Source organism: Patagioenas fasciata, chromosome 2, assembly GCF_037038585.1.
Source record: "Patagioenas fasciata isolate bPatFas1 chromosome 2, bPatFas1.hap1, whole genome shotgun sequence".
NCBI lineage: Eukaryota > Metazoa > Chordata > Aves > Columbiformes > Columbidae > Patagioenas > Patagioenas fasciata.
Window position 1 is genome coordinate 33607707 of NC_092521.1, and position 25191 is coordinate 33632897.

At 35.0% G+C, this 25191-nt stretch overlaps 1 long non-coding RNA gene across 1 annotated transcript; it reads left to right on the plus strand.

Annotated features, from left to right (window-relative positions):
• Positions 1 to 1340: 1340 nt before the first annotated feature.
• LOC139827355 (uncharacterized) lies at positions 1341 to 17434 on the plus strand. The gene is made up of 4 exons (XR_011737879.1): positions 1341 to 1636; positions 2438 to 2542; positions 15877 to 16006; positions 17015 to 17434. It is a non-coding gene; the product is annotated as an uncharacterized lncRNA (long non-coding RNA).
• Positions 17435 to 25191: the final 7757 nt, after the last annotated feature.

Below are 25191 nucleotides of genomic sequence, written 5' to 3' on the forward strand. Positions count from 1 at the left end.
AAAAAATCATTGCTTTCATGTATTTACCCCAGTAGACACATGGACTAAGCAATAAGCAAAACTTAGAGGCAACAAAGAAAATAACTCCCAAATTCCTTTATAAATTTCATATGCCACTGAATTTCATAAACAGAAAGCATTAATTTCTCTCTTCTCAGTCTTTTCTCTCTAGATCTCTCTCTTTTTTTCTCGTTGTAAAACAGTAAAAGAAAAAGAATGCTTTTTAACATCAAAAGATATCACCTTTCTGCTATCCTTAGAACCATTTTTCAGGTCATCAAAGAATATTCAGCACTCAATGATTTCTCAATGAAAAAGTCAATTCTTCATAAAGGAATGCTTGCTTCCTATCAGTTTGCTTACCTAGCTGAAAAAAAGAAACCAAGGAAAATCAGAACCTAGACAATAAAAAACCCTGTGTAAACTCCAAGAGGCATACACATTGTGTATTTACTATACGTGAACTCTGCACAATATATGTAGAAAAAAACAAACTGTCAGAAAACATTTTTCTCTTTTCCTTTTTCCCTCATCACCATTAGTAATTATGTTTTCTTTAAATGCCTACCAAAAAATATCTCTATTTCTAGTATAAAATTTTTTGCCATTATTAGGTTTTGTATAGATACGTGTTCATCTAGTTTGGTGATATCATCCAAAAATGGTGATTTAGTTATTTCATCAATTTATTTTAAATTATTTAAATTCATTATTTCTCTCTTCAGTTTAAGCTTGTAGGCATTTGTTTTGCTTCTGTTGTTTTTACACTATTTCTGTGAAATTCAGGCAGACACTTAGTTGGGACTTAAGTTTGAAATGATGCCATTTATTACAAGCATATCCCATGTTTGCTACCATCTCATTTAGCACAATCCTGTTATCGGAGAATCTTATTAACTTCATTAACTTCCTTACCTGTCAAATATTAACTTCCTTACCCCTCAAATATGTGTTATTCTCACTGTATGTGTACTGAAAATCAGCCCTTGAGCTCCATATTAATACCTCATAAACATCAGTAAACACATTTTCCAACTAATCCACAGTTCCAGCAGTTGTACATAACCTTATGTTGACTATGTAAATGAATTTACCTCTTGCCATTTACAACACATTAAGAAATAGAGGTATTGGTATCCAAAACTACCTTCCACATAAACAGGTTTCTGCCAAACATTTCGTCATCTGTTAAGTCAATTTCAAGTGGCCTTTGGACAGTTCTGGTTCTGTGCTTCTGGATAGGCTTCAAGGAAAAAAAAAAAAAATTTTAATATAGATCAGGGTTTTTCAGTGTGCATGTGCGCATTCTTCAGCACAGATCCACGTGTGTAAAAAAAAAATCTATTACTCTCAGTGGGAAAGTAAAGGTGTGCAGGACATGATTCTCCTACACTGCAGCGTTTTGGGAGTTTAATATTTTTTCTCTTTTCTGACTTGGGTCATAACCCAGATTCTCCAAGTGTTTCATATGGAAAGCAAGTTCAGCAGAATGCCATAAAAGAGCATTTAATGAGGACACTTCCCAGGACTGTCGGAGGCCTATACACTACACTACATTCTGTTGTTTGAGATTCCAGCAACTGTCTCACCTTAGTTGACTACTGGTTCTTCTTGTTTATGCCTCCATCCATCTTCTGTAAGTAGAAACAAATTATTATTCATGATTTTGGTCTGCATTCTTAGGTCTTCTCCCTAGATGTGGAAGACTGAGTTTCTAATCAAGTTCATATTAAGTAAAGGAAGGACTTGCACATTTTAGGGTACACCTTCCACCACCCAGCCATTCTTTGGTCTTCCACATTCCTGAAACCAATAGGTGGGGGATTTTGGTACATGTGTATATTTCTATACATAAATGAAAATATTAATATGTAAAACACACACTTGCATGTGTTCCAGTTTTGCATCGAAACATTCCATTAAAAAAAAAAAAAAAGGGCAAACAAAAAAACAAAATCAAAAGCCCTCTAATAAAATGTAGGTGGAAACAACACCACTCGTAACTCTGGTAAGACTACAAAGCTATAGGGGAGTGGCAGGTCATGAGCACCTGTGATGAAAAAACTAACATTTAATAGGAAGAAAATATTGTTCAAAGAAAAATTCAGGAGAAAGCTCAAACCCACACTGGGTTTAATAAAATCTCAGTATTGTCTAATGGTCAGAAGAAACCCTAGCAAGGTAGGTAAAAGCTCCTTCTTGGGTTATTGAAGCTATCTTGCACCAAATAAAGCGTAATTTCTCAAGCAAAGATTGTTCTTTATCCCTTTAAATTCCTCTGTAAAATCTACATTTTTCTTCTCTCCCTACAAATCACCACCATCTGGGAGTGGTTATCCTGGTGGCCACCTGTATTTAGGCCACTGTGAATAACTTATGAGAGAGTGCACCTGTGGTTAATGTTATTGCATCCTTCTCTTCATATTCATTGCTCCAGGTTCACTGAAATCCCAGACTGTGAGGTGTGTGGGAGCTGGATGTCTCTTTGTGATGTTCTGCCTGCGCAGAAGAACAGAGCATCAATGCTTCTGTTGAGTTATAGGTATTATCTGAATATACTTGTAATTTGCAATGTGTATCCAACTTGGCAGACATCAAATAGCCTGGCATATCTGCTATGACAATGAAAGGGAAAGATATAGGTCTATATAAGCAGATGTGCATGTGCACTCCTGGTAAACTGAAGAGATGTGCTGTAGAGTCATTGTTATCACCTGAACTTCTGCTGGTGTTAGACCAGTGGTTACAGAGCTCTGGTATTTCCCAAGTGGATTACTTCTTCAACAGAGAAAAGAGATTTTGTTTGTTAATTTTTTCAGTGCTCTGCACTCCTCTTTATTCTGATATCCTACCTCTTCCAGATCTTTCTTACTATTAAATCCATTTCACATTTATCTTTAGGTACTCATTTTCACACACCATTCTGCTACTTCACTGCTAACATAAGCTGCAAATTCTCATTCATATGTTTAGGGATGGTGTGAACACCTGCTACAAGTTTCTGAAGTCCACTCCATGGAGACTTTTGGCTCACAGTCTCTCAGCAGTGTTCCTCCACATGTTTTAAGATTGCCTTTGTTGTTACAAATCCAATCTCTCTTTTTAAGTTTACATTCTTACCTCCTCCTCTATCACTGTGCATTTCTGTTACAGGCACAGCACAAACTGCTGGCTACTACAGTAAATGTAGATGATGGCTTGCCTGTAAATTAGATTTGTGTGTGTAAAACTCATGCTTGTTTACACACTGGAATGATGCCAAATACCTGCTCAGATGAAACAAAATATTTATGAATTGGATAAACTGGAAACTTACATCTTTATAGGGTGTTCAGAGTAGATCCAGGTATCATTTCCTTTGCCCTGCCCCATTTTTAATGAAAAATTTTCTCATTAAGAACTATTAAAAATATCGCATTTGTAAAAGATGCAACATTTTAATTTATACTCAGTAATATTAAAGCAAAGCTTTAAAACAATCCTTTATGAAACAAGTGATCTTAACTATTGTAATTCACATGAATTTAATTACAGCAATTTTTAAAAGTAATTTAAATATTGCTTTAAGAGAAGTTGGTTTTTTGCTACTGTAATAAAATAACTTGTTTTATACAAGATACAGAGGAATATAATTTGATCATTTCTTCTGTTAGCCTTTGTTACATAGATTTTTACATAATCATTGCTCATAATGTTCTGACAGATAATGCTATTACTAGCGTTACCATCTTTGCTATTATTATAAAAAATCTTCTGGCTTTGTGAAAATTTTAATTTATTAAAATGTAATAAAAGCACATCTAACATGAACCATAATTTATGAAAATTTTAGATGTACTGCTTGACATTCATGTCATCAGGCTTCAAAAGTTTCACATCTGAAATGTGAAATTACACAGATTTAGAAAGATCCTTTTTCAGCATGTTAACTGGCACTATCTTCTGTAAAATGTATATGTTTGGCTTTAAAAAGACAGGCACATGTAATTTTAATGTCAGCACCAGCATCACCAAAAAGTGCCCTGGCAATCAGTGGAAAGGTTTAATAGGTTTCCTGTCTTGTTCTTAATTTGCTGAAATTACAAAATCAATACTTTCAGTTGTAGCTGCAGCTACCCGTTTTACTGCTTTAAGATAAAGTCTACAAGAAAGTAACCTTCACTTTCAATTTGTAGCACAGAACATCAGGGTGTTCTCGGCCACTAACTAGTCTTTCTTTTCTCAGCCAGTATGAGACATTCTAGGTGTGTGATGTTGCCCTTCAAAGGGAAAGACACATTTTACATTACGCATAGCTCTCATCACTGACTTGTTTTGTTTATTTTTAACATCTCATTCTACTCCCTTCTGAAGTCACTTCTGCATGGGCTGTTCATTATTTCCTAGTTTCTCTGTGTTGTGCTTTGAACTGTACTACACAACTAAATGATTGTTGTTGAAACGGCCTTGTCTTTGTTTTACCTCCATCAGTCTCCCTTTATTACAAAGGAGCATCTTTTTTCTGCTTCAGTTAAAAAAGGAAATTCTCCATAGCTAGTCACATTTTCGATAGTGAACATGACTGCAGATGTAAAAAGGCTCTGAAAGGACCAAAGAGAGGACAACCAGATCAACCCATCCAGTGGAGAGGTCAAGCTGTTGTACAGAGCAAGAAGGAAAAAACAATAAATAAATCTCCTCCATGGTCTGCTTTGCTACACCTCACAGCTTTAACTACAGAAGTGAGAAAATAATAGTCTTTACACTTGCACATGATCATCTAGTCTTACACCTCAAGTCCAACCTTTCCAACAAGTCTCCTACACTCAAACATTAAAGTCATAAGATAAAGCTTAGAGTCTCTTCTCCTTGTTTCCTAACCAATTAAAATGTTTTTAGGTTTGGGGGTCTTTTTTTGTTTCTATTTTTCTATCATAACCCTCTTCCTGAAATCCTTTCAGCACACAAGCCCTCTTCATCACTTAGCTGAGCAATATTCTGGAGCTGTTAGCACTGGAGAAGGGCCTTGGCTTGCATGGTCCCCTTCTAGTGAGTCAATAAAAAGAATGTTAAGCTGCCGCTCACAAAAGATTGCAGCATAAGAACTCTCGGTGCCTTCCACTGATGCAAAATGTATTCATACCAAGGAAAAAGAGCTCTCAACACCTGCTACCTCAAATGTTAATGAATACACACACACATGCACATGCACATAATACTTCTTCCTTCTCAGCCACAGCAATTTTGTGTTGGAAATTTTACTCAAAAACAGCACAAGATGGTGTTAGGATACTGTAAACAGAGAGCAGAGTTGATCAGGAATGGAATACAGTTAATCACACCAGGAAAACAGAGCCTCCAAATGCCACAGCTCCCTTGCCTTATGCTCTGCTTTTTTTTTAACTAGCTGCTCAAGATAAAAGCATGCTATTTATCTTGTGATGTACTCTCTATAAATGAAAATTCAGACTAGATCTAGAAACAATATTCCACAAAAGGAAACAAAAGCATTTGTCTCTAAATAAGTCGAGAGAAATGCCAAATGATTCAATGAAGATCACTTGTGTCACTTAGGTTTGTTTTGATTGGTCCTCCAATGTTTACAGCACTCAACTCAGCAGGCTCAGAACCCCAAATCTATATTTAATTTAAAACATTGCACCATCACTCAAATCTTTCAGCAGCCTCTCTACAGTCTAAAGAAGGGCAGAGCGACTTGTATACATGAAGCACCTTTTGCATGCTGCAAAGGATAACAGGCTAGTTTTAACTACATAATACCAGGGAAAAAATATAAAAAAGAAACCTGAAGATTTTAACTGTAATTGTGAAACAAAACATTTAGTACTACTTGGAGGATTTTTGCCTACATTTTATGTTACTTTTCAGATATCCTCAGTAAGAGATCATATTGCCAGAGAAGAAAAAATATTCTAAAAGCAGCTTCAAGCTCTACAAAATAAGATGAATCTCAACAACCTTAATTTTCACCAGAATCAATATGCTGATCAGCAAAAGTAATGTAATAAAGATAGCTATTGCTACAACACTGAAAGTGTGGTACAAATTCACATCAGCTTAGAGGGTTAAATAAAGAACATGTATCTACATAGACACACACACATTTACTTGGAGGGCCCAATCTTGTGAGGTACAGAAATTTAAGTTTTACAAAAATAAGCAATAAAAGGAAAAAATGAAATAAATAAAAATAATTCAAACAAACAAACAAAAAAAACAAATTAAGTATACACACGTACTCTTGAAACATGACTGGCTTGTCAAAAGGAATGAGCCCTCATGTGCCCTCAGTTTCCACTAACTTCAGCCAGGGTAGAATCCACTTACTACTTTGCAAAAGCAGAGCTGATGCAAATGGAGAGCTACTAATGTCATATGCACAGTGTCAAACAACAGCAAACCTCCTTGCCGTAACCATGATGGCAGCATACATCCGGGCAACATTATCTCAGTGGTTTTCAATCCTTGTCAGGCTGTTGGTGTAAAAGTATTTCTAACTAAATTTAGGGGTCTATCACGGCAAAGGAACCTGAGGTAGAAGACAGTTTAGAAAACTAGACATGGTTTGTCTCCTGTTTACCATCCATATTTTCCAAGTGTGCCATGAGATTTCCAGGGAAACCTTTGAAAATCTGGGGGCTTTTGTGAATTCACCCTACCTTACCATTGCCCTGTTGGAGGCAGCGCAGCACCCTCAGCAGCAGCCAGCCAAGAATTGGTTCCCTTCTCCCCACCTGAGCCCTCCCAGATACAAAGTTTGATCACAGCCCATCATAAACTTTGGCTGCAGATAATACTCACTGTGAAGCACGTTCCCTCCTCAGTGCCTCGGTCAGCCCTTATAGGACCCTGGACATGAGAGTGTTGGTGAGAAGGAGCTGATTCTGGCTCCTGCACCAGCACCTACATGCTGCTGCTCCTAGCTTAGAGAGGAGTTGAGCCAGAATAAGGCCAAATTTGGGGCACCAAGTTCCCATTCCCACAGATGGTAACAGAAACCAGTGGTTTGGGTTGGGGTAGCCACAGGTTTCAGAACTGCGAAGTCTCCAGTCTTCAGGAAAAAGTGCAGAGGTCAAAGGAGAGCCTACCAAAATTAGCTTCCACCCTGGGTAAAGGAGACAGTCTTGTACAACTTTTCCTCCTCTTATCAGAAGCATTTGTCCAGTGCCTGTGTTTCTTTCAACCCTGTTGTGCTTCTTAGCAGACAGGGTAATTTGACCCAGAGGATTTTGACTATCTATGCTTAATCATTTGGCCACATTACATCACTACAAAACAGTTCAAAATAGAGGGCTCCTTTTAATAGATTCCTTGGGTCAGCTCACAAAAATTATTCAAACTTCAGTTTTAGCTGAGCCTATTAAAGCAGAACTGTGTTTAAGTTATAGTAATTGTCAATAAAGTCTTTTATAGCAGATTTAGCTCAGCATATTTTGGATCTTGCCAATTTGAGACAGTTTCCATAAAAAAAAAAAAGAACAGCAATGTTACAGAGTGATAACTCAAAAACGGAAAAAGGGAATTATTTAGCACAATAGGAATTATTTAGCATAGTAAAAGGAGGTATAACTAGGAGTAATGGGAGGAAATTAATAAGGGGAATATATCAGTAGGTGAAAGAGAAAAACCTGACTGTGACTTAACCAACAGAAAAAATCTCCCCAGAGAGCAAAGAGCGCCTCACTGCTCAAGAATTATAAAATAACTGGCCAAAACATTCCCAAATAAATATAAAGGCTGGAAACAATTCTACACCAGTACAAACAGAAGACTAGGTTACCATTCTGTCCTCTACTTCTAAATTTTATGAAAGTGAGCCAGTAAATGGAGCTTTCTGATTGACAAATCTAGTGAAATTCGGAATCCCAGCTGCTGAGATGTAATTGCACAGCTTTTATCCTTGCTAGCATCAGAAGAAGGGAAAAGAAAAAAAATAAATAAAATAAAGTGTTGGTTTTGATTTTTTTAAATTGACATTTGTTTTGTTGGCCTGAATGATTAGTTATATTTGATTTATCTAGTAATAGTTTGCTCCTTGACTGACATTAAGACAATCAAAATTATATGCACTAATAAATACTGTGTAACAGCAATTTAAACTTTTTTTTTATTTTTTCAATAAAATCTTTTAAACTGTAAAATAAAACAGAAAAGCCAAAATGCTCCTACATATAGACCTCAAAATCATATCAAAATACAATAATTTCTGAAAAATTTGGAATCAAAACTAATATACTTCTGAAATTACATGTGAAAGCATTGCAGCAATTTTTTTTTTTAAACATTACTATAATCATTCAGGATTTCAAATGTATCTACTTTTTTGTCTCTGAATATTAAGTCCTACCTTAACACACTAATTTACAACAACATGCCATAAATCCTTGCATCTAGTTAGTTTTTAACTGCATCTGCTGACACACAGTTGATTTCTGTCTGCTCTACAGTGAAAACAGGGATCACAACATGAGCTCTGACAGACCCGGACCAAACCAACATTACCCTGCACAGCTGTAATATTGTAGGATTAAACATGAAACAGTTTAGTTTTGATGGTTTTTTTTGGCTTGTCACAAACACTTTACAAGTTTGGTGGGGTTTGAACATGTTTTTTCCTATTCTTATTATGCAAGTTCACGTGCTTCTACTAAAACTTGTGCTCATCATATGTTTGCAGTGATATGTCCTCAGTTTTCAAAAATGAAAAATTGTATTTGTATATACAGCAGAGAACTGTAAAACCAAATGACTGCAGAACTCCTCTGTAAACCAGAAATACATAAATTACGTAAAACAAACATTTTTATTACTTAGCAGTTCTAAATAACATATTTACTGTGTAAAATTGTTTCATAGTGTGATTAATATTAATTAAAAATCAATGCATTAATCGATGTAGTAGGTTTTAGGATTATGCTTTTTTATTAAAATAAAAGTACAGTGCACATTTACTGTCTCTAAACATGTAAGATTGGGAAATGGATTTTTAGATCTTTCTCAAGTGTTAGTTCATTTAACACAGAACTTCAAAGTACTCTGAGCTTTGCGTGTAAATATGCAGCTAAAATAAACGAGTTACAAAGAAAAAATAAACCAGCAACAATTCAGCTTTAAGTAAGATCATGTCTTTTGATATCTGTGTACTGTTTGTTAGGCACAAAACAGAACAGTCTCCTAACCAGTTCCTCCCTAGTAATGTTGCCAACTTTCAGGCTATAAATAAGAAACTGGAATAATGAAACAAATGGTCATTTTGCAACTACAAGCTTATGATTACGTCACATAAATATTTAAGCAATTAGCATTTTTACATTTAAAGTCTCTATTCAAATATGTCTGAGCATTTCAGAACAAATTAAGTCCAAAAAAAATAATGTTGATGTTTAAATTTATGCACTCATCAGAAATTATTCAGAGCAATGTTGCTTTTACATAGTGCTGTGACTCTTCATTTACTCTGAGGGATATCAACTGATTCACTTGTGTAAAAAGTGTGGAGGGTGAAGTGGAAAATAAAGGTACACTTGAAACATAGTACCTCTTCTATCTCCAGCTGCCATGATATGTGAACAGGGATAGCGTGTTTGTGCACATTTGTATAATTTCAATATCTCTTCACCATGTCTGCCTGTAGGTAACCAGTATCTCCGGAGATAAAGTATACTTTTATATGGATTGTGTTATTACAGACACTACAGTGCCAAATTCAATAAGATATACAAACATTCAAAGAAAGAATTTACTCCTTGAAGAACCTGGTTCCTTTCAAATAAGGTGTATCAGTGTATGTACTCCATTATGACATGCTTTAAATTCAATACCGTATCACCTCACTTATATCCACCTGACAAACGAACAGAGCAACTTGACCCTAGAAGCTGATTTTTTAGATGTATACATAGGGGTTTTTCTACTATTTAAAATGGCACATCTTCAAAATTGAGGTAACTTATATGAAGCACATCATCAAATTGGGCAATGAAATTCTAGATAATATTATATAAAATTAATTTTAACTATCTAACTATCTGGATAGAGATATAATTGGATTTTAAAAATATCCCATATTTTAATAATGCAATTTAACTATAATAGTGAAATTGCAGAAATAAAGTATTCTATTAAGCATCTTCTCTTCAAAATTTAAGAAAAAGCTAGTGTTGTAATATTTCTTCTACTTTCTCTCTTTCAGTTCATTTTCTTAATTTGGTACTGTTCATTTCCCTTTGCTTTTTGCTTTCCTATGTTCTCTCTTTTTTTAACATATGTAGTTAATAAAAATCAGATTTATAAGCAACATGTTCATAGTCTTTTCGTTTCTAGAAATTAGGTACCTGGGAAAAATCATATCATCACAAGTAATACCCTTCTGTAAACTGTGACAAAAACAAAAAGCAGTTTCGGGAAGGTTTTGTTTCAGTACCGTACTCCTACCCAAGAAGGTAGATAAGGGGATCTTTTACAAGACAGCGTTGTCACTCCATGCCACATCAACTATGGGGTACAGAGAAATTGTAAGGCTAGAAAAAAAAGTGTTAGGATTTTATCACTTTTCTCCCTCTTAAGATCTACTACTTATTAGAACCATTTTATAATAAAGACTAAGTTTCATCCAAAAAAATAAGAAATCATCACAAATGCCTGCACTCAGCTACAGTAGTTCTGTGTTGTGCAAAACAAGAATACACTCAAAATCTTATTTATTTACCTGCAACTATTTAGTACCTTATCTGTAGTCATAAGAGAACATGTCTTTCCCATTTGATTATGGGGGGCGTTTTTAATCACATGTATGTAAGTAAAGTCTATATTGCAAATAAAGAATTTTGCAACTGAGCTTTACCTTTTCTGTAGTACTATAAGATTCAGGAGGGAAACTGCATGCTCATTCTAACAAAGCAATATAATCGCGATGGAGGGGAGAAGCAATTTGGAGTCTATAGGAAGGTTACCATAAAATTTACATTTTCCATAAAATATAAGTAGCCACCATTTTGCTGTAATCCCAGAGCAGCAACGAAATGGTGGTAGAGCAGAAAACTACCCTATCAGACACATTTCATCATTGCTCCTATCCATCACTATCTTCTTTCGCTAGCATGATTATCATTTACCTTTCTCCTTCTTACAAGCAACATCCTAATTTTAGATTAAAAATCATTAAACATAACATAGCAAATAGTTAAAGTGTAATTATCAAGCTAAGACTACATACTATAGCAAATCTTTTTTTTTTTTTTTTTTTCCCCCTTCAAATTGAAAAAAAAGTACAGCATGGTGTTTCTATCACACAATGATGAACACATCTCTTGGAAGTACTACTGTACGAAAGCTGTATCCTAGAGGTAGAACACATGGTATGGAATATGGCTGCTGCATTGGTCAGTATGGTATTTTAATTATTATATGATGAAGTATACATAAGTAACACTCAAAGGACCAAAATGATTAAAACTATTTGTTTTTTATTGCAATGTACATTTTGTGAAGCATTTTATGTTTAAGTGAATATGCATATTGGTATACTCATTTTAAAAACATATATTAAAGCATCAGTTTTGCTAAGTAACCTTTTTGGTTCGTGCATGCTTTGCTGAAGGTGTAGAAAGGAGTGCCTACTTGTATATAAAGAGGAAAACAGTATTTATAGATTATTTCAGGTGTATTCTGCTATACTGTGCTGTACATAAGAAAAGAATTGATAAAGTTTATCCTGTAACCTCTATAGAAGTGCTATGCGCTATAAGCTTTATTAACTAGGTCCTAAATTTATAAATTTGTAATAAACCAGAAAAATTATTTCTATAATATATTTTATAATACTATGTTTTATGTTTATTACTGTAAATATTTAATTAAGTTAAAATCTATATTTTTGAATACAGTATGTCATAGGAAAATGTGCTTATTTTTCAGATACAAGTTGAATATTTTAGATTACAATATCATATTTTAACTAATAAATCACATAACACAAAAATGTAGGTTATTTAAGTGACAATGGATACTGAATTTAGAGTTTTTTAAGAAAACTTTTTGGAAACATCCTTAACAATGTAAAATTTGTTTGTACAAATCTGCATTTATGTACAAGTAAAACAAATGTCCTGCTCCTTTTAAGTACTCCCATTCTTTTCCAATTCAAAGCAAAGAGTATTTAGGTAACACTGCCACCTATTGCTTAAACATTATAGTTACTAAAATCTGTTGCAGTTTTTTGTCACTCATGCTTGCTGGTTTGAATATTACGCTTTCGTTATTTCCAATAACCTAATCAATTTTCATATTAAAGGATGCTTAACAAATAATAAGTGTCTGCCTTCAGTACTATAATTATAATTTATCTGGAATTACCAGAAACTTAACAAAAGAACATTTCAATATCTATGAATGTAAATGTCTAGAAAATTGTAAAAAAAATAATTTAAAATACAAAACCCTTCCAGAAAAGGAATAAAAGAAGATTCTTCAGCCTATAACACGACAAATACTGTAAAATACAAGTTATTGGTTAGATAAAAAGTGTCTAACGTCATCCAAAATTACATTATTCTTGCTAGCATTTTGCAAGTGGCTAGACAAATGCCTAAATTATAAACCTACATCGGCAGTTCTTTTAGAGTCAAAGATACAAAAGCATGGAAATAGGTCAATATAAGATCAGACCTAATTCTTTTCTGTAAATAATTCTGGTTTTGGGACAGCCATCTGAAGATCACTAATTCCGCATCTGAACAAGAATCATATCATCCTGCCATCAGAATAGCCTTAGCCACCTGGCAAAAAGAAAAAACATACACCAAAAAAATCCACTTCTATAAAAGACAAAGTGTGAAACAGGTATTGGACTACACTAAGGAAAGGCATATGAATCAATCAATGAGATAACCTCTTTAATATAAAATAACATCAGTTATATACACTTACATGATGTAAGTACTATCTCAGTTCATTTACAGTGATATGGAAATACTATTTAGTATGGAAGAAAATTCATTGTTGAAAGGCCTCTTTTTATCCTCAGCATATTACTCAGTCTGCATCTGTAAAATAAGTTGTTCACTACAGGGAAGTAGCTGTATATTGTATAAAATCCCTTATATTCTCCTATATTATTAGAAGAAAAACTAAAAATCCATTATTCTTGTGTATAAAAATGTTCACAGTCACTATGTAGAATGTTGCCATGCACCCCATATTAAAATATCTCACTACGAGTCCAGCTGTATTTCTGATTTGTGAAATTATGAGATAGGCAGATGCATTCATGAAGAGGAAAAATTGAAACTATTTCAAAAAATAAGTGTGATTTTGTTTTCTGTTTTGTTTTGGTTTCATTTTGTTGCTTGTTTGTTTTTGGTTTTGTTTAACTAAATACAGTATTTCCATTCTCAAAGTATTTAAAATGTCCATGGTAGAAAAGAGAGTTTTAGGGTTTTTTATAGTAGCATAAAGAAGTTATAGGAAGGCTAAATTTCTTATCTACTTAATATTTTCTTATAATAATAACTGTATCCTTTCTAAAACGGAACTCAAAAACAACATATAGAAAAGAATTGTTCTTGCAGTTAGGGACTTCTAGTCTTTTTCCTCACTCATACCATTCTACCCTATGACATTTTTAACTATTTCCTTGTTACTAGAAGGTTACCTCTCACAAAAGTCAGCTATCACACCTAAGCAGTGCACACAGCTGATGTCAGAAAATGTTTCAAAAATGCCTGAATTCAAATGAATTAGCTACACACCTATTTTTATTTTCCGTGGTTTATTTCTTATGTGCAAACTGTCATCTCCAACAGCAATACAAGATTCTGATATAAAGCTGAAAAAAAACCCAAAAACCAAAAAACACTGAAATTTGTTTTATCTGGTTTTAGCTCTTGTCATAAAATGAATATTCAACACCTAGAAATGATATGTATTAAAGGAAAAAGTTGGATGTTTTTCAAATTTCATTAAATGTTAATGTACCTAAAACAATTTGGCACCATTCAAGCTTAAATTCACTCAACTTAGCATAGTAGAGTGAATTATTAATGATCTAATTGGTAAACATTGATTTGTAATGTAATTATTTGTTTAATGCATCATTTTATCTAAGTATCAGACCAATACCTAAAAGTCTGGTACTTCTAATAATTTTTTGTTGAGGTAATACACCATTTGTTGTATATACTCACAGAAGAAAATATCTCCTTGCTTTCTCCTTAACAAACTTTCATTTGGAAACTATAGTATGTTTCCTAAACTAATATTTTGTGATATCAGAAGTTTGCAGGTAAATTTTCCCCACTCCTTTTATCACCTAAATTCTGACATACCAAGATAAAGGTTATATAAGAAAAAACTGTATTAACTTAAAAGTATATTTAAAATGGGTAAAGAGAACAAACAAACAAACAAGAATATATTAAATCAAGTGTATGAAAGCTAGAATCTTTAAGGAATACAATGCAGTGCCTAAAATCTAGAAGATACAGAAGCCACTCATGAATAATTCGTTAATTTTATCTCCAAAATATAATTTACACTTGCATTAAATCAATACTTTCTGTAGATAGTAAAAAAATCAGTGTAATTTTGTCCTATCTTACATAGAGAGATCAACAGATAGGCACATGCATACTGAAGTGCCTGTGAAAATGCCAGCATGCCTCGCTGTTAACATTTGTGTGCTAAAATACATTTAGTTTAGACAAACGTACAACTTAGAGCAAGGAATAAATATAGCAGAGGTGAAAAACGGTGTCTTCCTTAGTTATCTGCTATAATCAATTAAACACCTCATGTTAGAATGTATATTCAAATGCAAAGATAAGATGATTATACTTCAACAGCTAAAATCATTGTTATTTTTGTATTTTGGTTTTACTAGATCATTGTTTTAAATGACCATCACAAAACCAATGAAGCTTTAGTCTCTACATTACATTTTCTTCATAATCATTTTCAATTTATTTTTTTCTTGCATGTCATCATTTTAATGTAAATCTTTCTTTTTCTTTTCAATAAAATGAAATGATTAAGTAATCCTGCTTTTTGCATGATTAAAGATGACGGATAAGCTTGGGTGGATAAAAATCAAGGCTCCTAACAGAATCTGTGCACCTCGCATGTCAGAATCCTTCCAGCTTGTTCAGTGCTAATGACAGGAAAAATTAGCATGTCTGTGAGTTGCCTTTAAAGAATAACAAGCTACCTTTAAGGACCTAACCATATCTCTGCACTAAATTTTAAACAGTTGTTTCCCATAATTTTCTGTAATAAACCTTGATGAATTGTTTTGAAACAGATTAATAGAAAAATCTTTGTTTAGAGCAACAATAAATGTTCATTAAATCTATCAGTGGCTACTACTGTGCTGTTTAATCACCAGCTTTATATCATCAGATATAACATGTATAGAAAATAAAATACAAGGAATACAAGGACTGCTGAACATAGTACAAATCTGATGAAAAACAATGACATATTTTTAATAGCCAGTCAGATATGATTCAGTTGTAAAGAACAGGAAAAAAAACCCCAAACTACTGATTTTTACCAGTGCCTCTTTCCTTTCAAGAGCCCTATGCAATATGTGTTCATCCTTTTCTGACTGAGACAAGAAAACTAGAAAGGGGATATTACAATACAGCACATACATGCTGCCATCGCCTCTAGACATATGACCCAAAATGATGCTAAGAAGTCTCTCTCTGACCTCCTGCTAACCAGCCTCTTGTGATTAATTCAGCATGTCCTTGAAAGTATCTGCTAGAGATCCTTGGTTTTTTTTAATTTAAGAGTTTCTGAAGCTCACCTATAGTTTTGCCGATATTTATTTATTTGTTTGTTTGTTTTATTTTCCTTTTTTTTTCTTTTTGTTATCAGAGGAAAAGCATTAATCTACGAGCAGAGGTCTGCAGCAACAGAAAAGCACCACCTGCCTTAGCCTTCGCCAAATAGGACCATAAATACCACAACATTTCCTGACCTAAGTTTCGTAGACATCTGTATCATGGTAACACTGCGTTTCCCTTCTTTGGCAGATGAAATTACTATTCTTTGATTTTTTTTCCCCCCTCTCTCTCTCTTTTTTTCTGATTACATTCTGGATGGCAAAATTTGGGCCACAAAATGCTAATTTCTAACCTAACACCATGACAGCAATCACAGCCATCACAAGGATGGAATAAAGAGAGCAATCTAACATCCAGGGATATGAATTTCTGATCAGTGGCTGGCAGACTGCCGTGAAAGCTTACAGTAATCCCATTGGACAGCTAGGGTTGATGAAGCCTGGGAACAGGCAGCCACAATGTAGGTAGTTCACAATTGCAAGCATTTGTCCATAATTTAAAGCTATATGAGAAGTGGAGAGTATTCATCTGAACAACAAGCTGTAATTTAACTAGAGTAACATTTACACAGTTTTTAACCCATTAAGTCCACCTCTTCTTACACTAACATTCCCTTTGTTTAATGCCCATTGTAAACAAAAATCCTGCACATTAAATGAATATATATTTTTAGCATTTGCAGAGCTCAGAATAATTTAGTAAGATAAGCTTTTATTGTATATTTGGTGGAAAATAAACTAATTATTCTTGAATCTAAAGTCCTGAATATGTAAAATGTTATCGAAGTGAGTGGTCGCCTCAAAGTCAAGGGGACCAGTCCCACCACCCTAGCTCACACTGAGAAAAACCTAATTTATAGACTGATCACATGTTTAAGGTCCTTTTCAAAGCGATAATGCCTCAATCATTCAGTGATGTTCCCACCAGACAGAAACTAGCCCCCACTGAAGTCGAGAGGCTCTGCAAATGGCAGATATTAACACAGGCTTTGAGCTCTGCTGGACAAAGGGGTTTCTGTATAGGGTGTTAAAACTGTAGTCTGAATTATAAAATGTTGCCTCGTGCTTGAAAGCCTGGAAATGCATCTTTCCACACAACCCAAGCATGTTCCTCCTCCCTCTCAAAAATTCACCCATCATTAATTGTCATTCTTCTATTTTGTCACAAAGGTTTTGCTGCATGCGTAGCGCTGCTGCCAGGATTTACAAGGCCTGGACATGAGAGCACCGTGACAGCTAATGACACATAAAAGTGGGCAGGTGGAACTGCCACTGCTGCACACAGAGTGCAGTGCAACCACACACAAAGATTATCAGAGAAATGATAGAAATACACGAGAGATGCCCTTGCAAATGTTTCCTGGTTTCCTGCGGAAACTGCACAGCAAAAGAGAGATTCACACCACAATGCCCCCAGCAGCCACAGAAGGAGGGAAGCTGGACCCTCCTGCAGGCATGGGCAGTTGTACCAGTGATTGAAATGGTGCAAGTTTCCACAAACATTTCACACTTGCAAATGACTATTAATATGCACAGAAATAGTAAAAGCCCAAAGGTGCTCTGAAAATGCCAAGTGCAACTGAAAATGTGAACACACAAAGAGCAAGAAGCTCAGGATCTGCTGATAAAGCTCAAAGAAAAAGTAAAATTCATTTAGTTTGTTTATTTTAGAGGAAGTCTGCTTCAAGATTAGTGCAATACAGTGAGGGGCTGGTGCCGTGTGCCTCACAGTACTCTGAAAAAGAGGAAAGCATCATTATTGTGGTGTGGATTTTGTGGAGCGACTACAGTGGTTTTAGAAACAGAACTCACTTTTTAAGAGTTTCATCTGTTTTGGAGATTCTGCTGATTTGTGAGCTGGTTCTAAAGGGGAAAAGGGGAGGAGAAGTGGGGAAATTACTACTGTAAGCACCTGCAAATATTTATGGCCAAAGTACAATAACTGTAGAGTGAGCTGCATTTTGTTCTTTTATTTGTTCTTTCTTTTGTTCTTCCCTCAGTCCTTTCTCCTGCTCCCCTCCTCCTTCCTCCTTTCTTCCTAGTTTCCCCTTCATGGTCCCTTAGGTATAATTTCTTTCCAAATTAATTTTTCACTTACTTTTGTAAATATTGAATCTCCCTCAATCTGCTGCTCTTTTTTTTTCAATCTTTAAATACATTCCCTCCCTTCTTATTCCAATTATTTTTCCTTTTTTTAAGATCTCCTCAGCCTTCTTTGTGACCTTTTTCTTCCTCTGTTCTTTTATGATCATCTCAATTTCATGTGTTTGAGACAGACTTTCACCAGTTTCCTTCCAACACAACTCAACAATGTATTTGTACAGTAGCTCTCTCATCTCAAGTTGGGTCCTGTGCAGGTATATTACTCATGATAGTATGGGGTGGGAGGAAGGAGGAGACGGACACTAGTAGCAGCTCATGCCTGAGAGCAGAGGGTTCACTTCACACCTTATCTTATTTAGGAAAAGGGAAAGACTGCCTCTCTTTGTGGGGGCCATTTGGGTACACATAGGGTTATGAAGCCTTGAACACTACTGCGGTCCTTACTGACCCCTTCAAAGTATATTCAGAGTAATGCTGATTTATGTTAGAAACATCCACATCCATTTGCACAAAAGACACACCATACTTGTAATCTATGACTAAACTGGTCCTGAACAAGTTCACAACTGAGAGATGCTTAACAGAAGCCCCTTTACTGAAACAAGTACATGCCAGACTCTTAAGAGAGCAGATAGACTGTATCTCTGCTCAGCTATTTTATCCTCCATATGCTAAGCATACCTTTGGGGACTAAGGACTGTCCATCTTGCCATATAACAGCAAACTGTATTTATAACTATTTTTCTATGCTGTTCTTCTAAAAATCACTTTTGCATGTGATTGTCCAACAGACTTAACCGTGCATGTTGAGGAATGTGCCTCAGAAAGTATGAGACATCAAAAGGAAATGTATGAAGGTGTGCTACATAAATACATCAATCAGAAAGATAATTCCCATTTCAAGTAGTCTAGCAATGACCATGCATTGACTGTTAATAAACACGATAGAATATTTGAAAACTATCCTCAACGGTTTTGCATGTAGTCTCATGTTTGTTTCTTCCCCTGTACCGCACAACCTAAGTCAAGCATTGGAGAAGCAACGTACTTATGATGGAAAGGGGTAGCTATGGATACTAAGTCCAAAAGCAGACTGCTAGGAGTAGACTTAAAGAATGGTTCAGAAGTTCCTTTCTTTCTCCAAGCTGCTTAACAGTTCCTGAAAGACCATTTCCATTTTATGTTATCTGCATAACGTTTTAGACCTCTCAAGGTGCAGTTCACCTGCCTTGGGGCATGGCTTCACAAGCTCCTTCCCAATCCCACTGTGACTAAAGGATGCATCTATTAGCTGTTTAAAGAGAAAAAGCCCAGACATTTATTGAAACAGCTTCCATAGTGTAACTACAAGTAGATCCCCAAACAGCTTGACTATCATAAAATAGTATATGCAATTTATCACAAAAATGTTTGTATATGCATACCTGATGATGGTGAATATTTAATGATATAGCAAGAATAGCAGATATGCCCATACAGATACACATCACAACACACAAAAACCTGTTATAACAAAGCTAGGAATCCCAAAACCATTTCCAAGAGCCAACATATTGTCCCTGGTAGCAATCCAAAGGAGCTGCTGGCACAGAAAACTCAGGTATGTTTCTGCACAGACTCAAGAAAAAAGGGAAAACCAGATAAAGGCTCAGACATTTCAGCAACAATATCCAGCAGTGATACCCATTTTATCTGAAACTTTCAATAAGTCTTAAAATCTTCGTTCTCTCTCTCTGTTAAATGGGGAAGATAATACTCCCTCTCCACTCCTCACAGCTATGTTGTCAGCCAAGATTCATTCACACTTGTGTAATGTGGCAATGGAAGAAATATAAGTGTTTAGATAAACATGTACAGAAGAGATTGCTAGACACACATGTAAAATGTCATCCTCCAAAACAATCTGCATGGCTAGCTTTTGGAATTAATGACTGGGGACAAGTGGGGTTGAATGGCTGTTTGAACCCAACCCGAACCACAGGGGTTGCTATTGGCAACCACTGTAAGGTATGTCTACTATTAACCTTCCAAATGCCTACAAATCTAAAGAAAGTGTAAAATTCAAAGTCCACCCTTGTCTGTCAACCACTTAAATTTCTAACATGAAAAGCAAGTTTTGATCTGATACTTTTCCATGTTTCACGAGATATTTTTTTCTATTGATTCCAAATCTAAAGGATTCTGCAAAAGTACATATGCAGAATCAGAAATTAAAGAAGTAATTTCAGAAACAACTGAGCAAAAACGTTTATGTTCCTTGCCATATTTTGTGTCATCCTATCACTCTATTACAGGCAAATTTTCTACATGTTAACAAACAGCTTATTCTTCAAAACATTCCCATGAAATAGGGAAGGTAAAAATTAAATAAAGGTACCTTGCCTGACATTACACAACCTTTCTTCTAGCCTGATGACAGATCAACTCATTGAAACAAAACAAAACAAAACAAACAAACAAACAAAAACCACAAACAGACACACACACAGGAAAAAAAAAAAAAAACACCAAAACCTCACAAAACAGTTTAATAGTATTCCATTTAATAGGAGTTGCAGATTATCATACAGTCTCCAGGCACATAATGAGATGTTCATTTTGTCTATTTTATTGGAGGAACCACTACCACAATCTTTTCTGTCTTTTACAACTTCCATTTTCAGTGCTGATATTGTAGTTTGCTTCCAATTATTTTAAGCCTGACAAGCTTTCTAGCAAACATTACTATTATAAAAGGCAAAAATGCAGGAACTAAAGAATTGTGAACACAATGCAATTCTTAGGCAGCTTCAGTGGATTCACTTAAACTGAAACAATGCACACTAAGTCATGCCCACAGTGACTTCTAACATATATTTCTAAGTACAAAATGATAAATTTCCCTAAGTACACATTTTAGCCTTTTTCCCATATAGGAAATGTAATACTTTCACATGTATTTTCGGTCTGCAATTCAACTGCCAGAGTTGCAGACCTTTTTGTCAAAGGCATACTTCTTTAATAAACATAGAAATAATACAGAGTTGAATTATTAAATACATGTATACAAAGATACGTGACTGCATGCATCCTTATGATATATGTATACATAATGTATATTAAAACATGAGGAAAAAAATGATCTATACACCCACAACATGAACCCAGTTTTCACGACATCCCACACTACTTCTAAATGCTTCTTGTCGTGTAAAGGCTCTTAAAGAGCAAGACACATACATTCTTTTCAATAATTCATTGAACCGATAGTTTCCTTTATATTGCTTGTGTTTCTTTTAAAATTATATCCGGCTAACAAATTCACATAATAATTTAATGCAAATTGAGCTATCCATAAGTGATGCCCTTACATTTTTGTAAAGCCCTGCAAACCTCGAACATCACCTGGAGAAGGAGAAAATGAGAAGACAAAGTAAGAGGTTTAAACACATCTTTGGGACTGAATGTTTTGTTTCATAACATAAAATTTGCTGAAGTCCCTGTTAAACCTGAAACATTAAATCCTTGTGCAGCATGTTTTATGTTATAGTTCTTCAAACTACAGTCAACAAATCTACATAGAAAATTCTGTTACGAACTCTACTAATATTCAATATCCCACAATCTTGCCACCTGTTTTCTCCTTCTGTGCCATTTCTCTGACATCTGGGAAAGTAACATAAGGCTGATAATATTAACAGAATCAGTTGCATAATTATGCAGTTATCACCCACGTCAGGAAAACACATTTTGTTCCTATTCTGGGTCAAGTCATTATGAAAATCTGTACGCCTGACTAGCAGAATAATTTGTAGAATGTTGTTTGCCCTGACATTTTGCTATCATAGTACCTCTAAAAGCGAGGGCATTTAAGCCTGTTAAACTTCACAATTACGTTTCAGCTTCTGAGTGTCACTGGACAGGTCATGAGAAGCAGATAGGCGGGTAGTGAGTGTGTATTTCAACACTCGCAAAGGAAGCGTTCCTGAAGCTGTTGTCTCCTTGGTAGGTGTTCAAATGACCTTTCAACAGTGGATTGGCACAAAGTAATGGTCAATAACAACAGTTTGCTGGAGGGAAGCCTTCCACTCTGTCACCATGGTTTCCAGAGCTGAGAGCCCCTTAAAAGTAATTTTCAGCAAATGGGACAAAATCAGGAATTGGATGTAAATATTCTTTTCCAGTATGTTAAATCCCTGCGAGAGATTCCACAGCTCTACTTTACAGCTGAGACCAACATGGATATCCTGGCTTGTACTTTAAGTTTAAATAAGCACCATGAAAATGTACATGTTTTTACACTATTAAATGGTATCTAGAATGTTATTGTACATTATTATAAACAAGATACAGGAATGTCACAGTTGACTAAATTCCTATCAATTATGAACTTAATTTTTACACACACTTAATACTTATCTCATTTCAGACTTTTCTATACTGAGAAATTTTCTTTTCAAGAAAAATGGTTTATACAGTTCACTTCCTGCCATAATCAAGGTCTTTCTAACCTGATATCTGAAGGTTATGCTTCAGTGAATAATTCAGTAGGTTAGTGAAACTGTGGCAGCAAAGAAAGTGCTAATCTTAGATGGAAGCTGTGAGGGATATTAAGAAACAATTGCAAAAAGTGACATATTTAATAGAGAAAGATTACTCTGTGCTACATCTATTTAATTTGAATTGAATAAATTTTGCCAGTATTTTATGAGATGCAGTCTGCAAATTATGTGAAACTTCATAGTGTCACTGAAGTCTAGAGGAAAGAATAAAGGGATTTTTTCCCCCCTCAACCATTTCATGAGTATTGTGATTTTTGAGGACTTCTCACTCTTTCAAAAGAAATTTCAAAGGAACTCAAGAATCATTCACTGCAGGACTTTATTAATTTGAATTAAGAAAGAAGAAAGGGTAGTAAAAGGTGATAGTACTGAAAGATAAATAACAAGAGGCAATAGAAGGATCTTGTGTAATGAGACTTCTTGAAATAACTGAATTCCTTCTGGACTGTGACTGAGTGAGACTGGATATGTTCTCAATCTTTCAGGGAAAATTTAGTTGATCTAGCTGAGACAAGTCAGAAAGTATGAGTAAATGTAAGCGTGCAAAATGATGGGGGGCATATTTTGCCCTTAATCACTAAACAGATTCTTAATGTAAACCCAGTCCTGACAAAAATCATTTAAGTCTATGTTCATATGATACCATACTTGTATGAGTAAGTGGAATAGGAATATGATGCTACTACCAAAACTATTCTCCTCATCCTGTGTTACTGTAGAGATAGTGAATATTAAAAAAAAACAAACCAAAACAAAACAACTTTTCTGTCTTTTCCAAACAAATATTAATACTTCTTTCCTTCATATTACTGATTTTTTTCTATAATCTACCAGAGTATTAACAAATTATACAACAGGGGTATCCTCTTGACATATTCTTTGCAAAAAATAGAATAATTTGCAACATCTGGTAAAAGATAATCAAAGACTTATTTACAGAGGAGGTCTATATTTTACTAATTATGGTATAAAAAAGTAGAGACCTTGCCCAAAATTTTGTTCAGAAAAATCCGAGAATTTTGAACTTTATTCCTGCACCACCACCACCCCACCCCAAGTTAGGTTGATGCTCAACACAATTTGGTTGGAGTTTGGGGGTTTGTTTTGTTTTGTTTTTTTAAGGACTTACACCGTTTTATTTTTAAGTAGGTAACAGACAAACATAACTCCTGAATACTCTGGGAAGGTGCCAACCACAGAAAATAGCTATACATTTTGAAGATAAATTTTGCAAGCTGTTGGTCCCAAATGTGGATTGTTTCATATTTTCTTTTTCTCTAAATGATCACTGTATTCAAAACTGAAAGAAGACAATAGTTCCTTCCCCCACCACCCAGTCCCCTCCAAGTACAAGAATGGGAAAACCATTAAGAAGTCCATACTATGGGCAAAATTGTTCTCTTTGATCTGCATGGTGGATCCAATATTCCCAATGGGAATTTTGTGCTGTGTGAATAAAGCGACAAATTTCACTAATATTATGAAACATAATCATTTTACTTTGCATGCACTGGTACTGTTAACACTATAATTTCCATTTTACCTATTCAGAATTCCTTTTGTGTGCTTCAAGCAGACAGAAAAGACAAAAACACAGATCTACTGTGCACTGCAGAGAAAAAAAAATATATTATTTTGTGTGCATGATTAACCTTATACTGAACAAATTCATATATGAGCAGGAATGGAAATAGGATATGGAGCATTTCACCTCTGCTATAGGTTACCAGATCAAGTCTGGTTCAGGTCACTGATAACCTAAAGATATTACAGCCTAATGGCTGGTTTGTGACCCACATGAAATGAGCTGGAATTATTTAAATTCACGGAAATACACTTCTGTATCACATAAAAAAGTAAAAACCACACAGGACCAGCAACCTTCCTGGTAACATTAACAGCAAACAGTAACTGTTGAATTGTAGTACAGATCGGACTATCTTTTCACTTCAAATGTTGGTCATATGAGAAAGCTGCAGTGAGAAAGCAGTCAAAGTGTAAGAAAGACAGAGAAAAAGGCAGAGAGGGGATGCTGTGTTTATCTACGTATCGTGTGATATGTGTACAAAGAGAAGACTTCAGTCTCCAGGCCTGTCAGTTCAGCACCTTTCACAAGTACAAAATGTCATGTACTACATACTGATGAAATAAAAGACAAAGGTGTCAAAGGAACCATTACACTATATTCTAGCAATGATCAGAGGATCAACAACTTCCCTTATAGATTGACACTATGTTAAACTATGCCAACATATTTGGCCTAAGCCTCTTCTTACCTGCTCAGTTTTATACGATGGGTGGAACTTAATTTATCACAATAGCCTGACGTTCTGTCAAGTGGAAGAGAAATGAAATACATATGTATTTCCCCTCCACATTGTCTTTTGGCTATTTTTCAACAGACAATATAGCTGGATACATTCATAAGCATTAGTAAGTGCACTGTTTCTTTTGTTACCAAAAATAAGGGGCGTATATTTACTCACCATAGAGATGCAGTGAGTAATCATAGAATAACACCTTACTCTGAGAGGGCTGCTCGCAGCTGGGAAAGGAATATGTGAAAATACCACTGTCTCAACTTTGCATCATCCTGCATATTTGGCTCATAATTCATTTCTTGCATGAACAGACTCTTCCATAAGTACAGATAATTATGGAAGACCTCTGCATCTCAGCTATCATTAATTGTGATGGCCTCAG